The sequence below is a fragment of the Aptenodytes forsteri genome, unplaced genomic scaffold (genome assembly GCF_000699145.1).
Source record: "Aptenodytes forsteri isolate BGI_AS27 unplaced genomic scaffold, ASM69914v1 Scaffold47, whole genome shotgun sequence".
Taxonomy (NCBI): Eukaryota; Metazoa; Chordata; class Aves; order Sphenisciformes; family Spheniscidae; genus Aptenodytes; species Aptenodytes forsteri.
In genome coordinates, this window is record NW_008794731.1 from 4,799 (window position 1) to 5,277 (window position 479).

Consider the following 479-nt stretch of genomic DNA (forward strand, 5'->3'; position numbering starts at 1 on the left):
TTTTTTAATGCTGCTTTTTGCTCTTAAGGGCGTGTTTTGCCACCAGTGCCCGGGTAAACGCCATCCTGTGCAGCTGCCCGGCGTGGGCGACAGTGAGCGGGCAAGAGCTCTCCAAGGAAGGGTTGGGTCTGTAACCGCGAGCGGGGTCTGGCTCTGCCGGGGATGGACGGAGGGAGGGAGGGATGGACGGACAGACAGGTGGATGAATGGGCAGATGGACACAGGGCTGGCCGGCTGGCCAAATGGATGGGCAGATGGACACAGGGATGGACAGATGGATGGACGGACAGACACATGGATGCGTGGACGGATGGATGGGTGGACAGACAGATGGACGGGCAGATGGATGGATGAAATGACGGGCGGACGGACAGGCAGCACGGTCACGCCGCAGCCACGCTCCGCTGGAGGCCATCCAGCCACGCTCCCTCCCCGCTGCACACCCCCCCGGGCGAGGCTGTGCCCCCCGTGTCAGCCCA